At 42.1% G+C, this 779-nt stretch overlaps 1 protein-coding gene across 1 annotated transcript in view; it reads right to left on the minus strand.

Annotated features, from left to right (window-relative positions):
• LOC125032193 (potential E3 ubiquitin-protein ligase ariadne-2-like) overlaps positions 1-572 on the minus strand; it is a 10,130-nt gene extending 9,558 nt beyond the window's left edge. Inside the window, exon 1 of the mRNA XM_047623279.1 lies at positions 459-572. The gene's annotated coding sequence lies outside the window, so the exon portion shown is untranslated. The remainder of the gene's footprint in view (positions 1-458) is intronic.
• Positions 573-779: the final 207 nt, after the last annotated feature.

Raw genomic sequence — 779 nt, forward strand, 5'->3', positions numbered from 1 at the left:
GTTTTGGTTATGATAGCTCACATCTTTTCCCCAAGTCACTACGGCTTTTCACTGAAACTTGAGATGAATAGCGAGCTTCCTCCTGAAAATCACCCACAGCAAAGCCTCCCTTCGCCTCGAAACACAAAAATAAAATCGTTAGTTACACAATTTTTGTTTTCCTTCTCCCCGTGCTAAGTCACCAATTGGAAATAATTGAAATCAATTTAGAAAAAACTTACTCCCGACGCAGCTCCTCCCTTCCTCCTATCCCAGCGCTGAAAAGAAGACCCCAAAACACACAGCCTCGTGATAAATAAAACCTGGTCCTTCCTCGTCGATAAATATTTTTCTGCCAAGGAACAAGGGACGAAGTAATAAGCGCTTTTTTGACACTCTGTTTTCTGCCTTTCTCGCCTCATCTCTCCCTCCCAGTATTAAGCGGCGAGTTGCCTCTGGTTTCATCTTCTCAGCCTTACCTTGGGCTCGGAGGAAACTATCCCTACTCTCCAGTTATTCCTGTGGTGCGTAATACGTATTGATATTTTTCCAGCTGCTTTAGTTTACTATTTCCCTACCAGGTCTTCCAATACTGCCAGTGTGTATCATTGCCAAAAACGTGTGGGTAGGGATGCTACTCCGGGAGAATTTAATTGAGGGAGTAGTTTTTATTACTAGTTTTGTGAATATTTTCGGTACTTTCGATGAGTTGGTAATTGTTGTTGTGGAATTAGATGGAAAGATGTGTCATTTTAGAAGCGAAGGTTTTACCCTGGGAATTTTAAGGCTCCGTTTTCTAT

The sequence above is a fragment of the Penaeus chinensis genome, chromosome 2 (genome assembly GCF_019202785.1).
Source record: "Penaeus chinensis breed Huanghai No. 1 chromosome 2, ASM1920278v2, whole genome shotgun sequence".
NCBI classification, from domain to species: domain Eukaryota; kingdom Metazoa; phylum Arthropoda; class Malacostraca; order Decapoda; family Penaeidae; genus Penaeus; species Penaeus chinensis.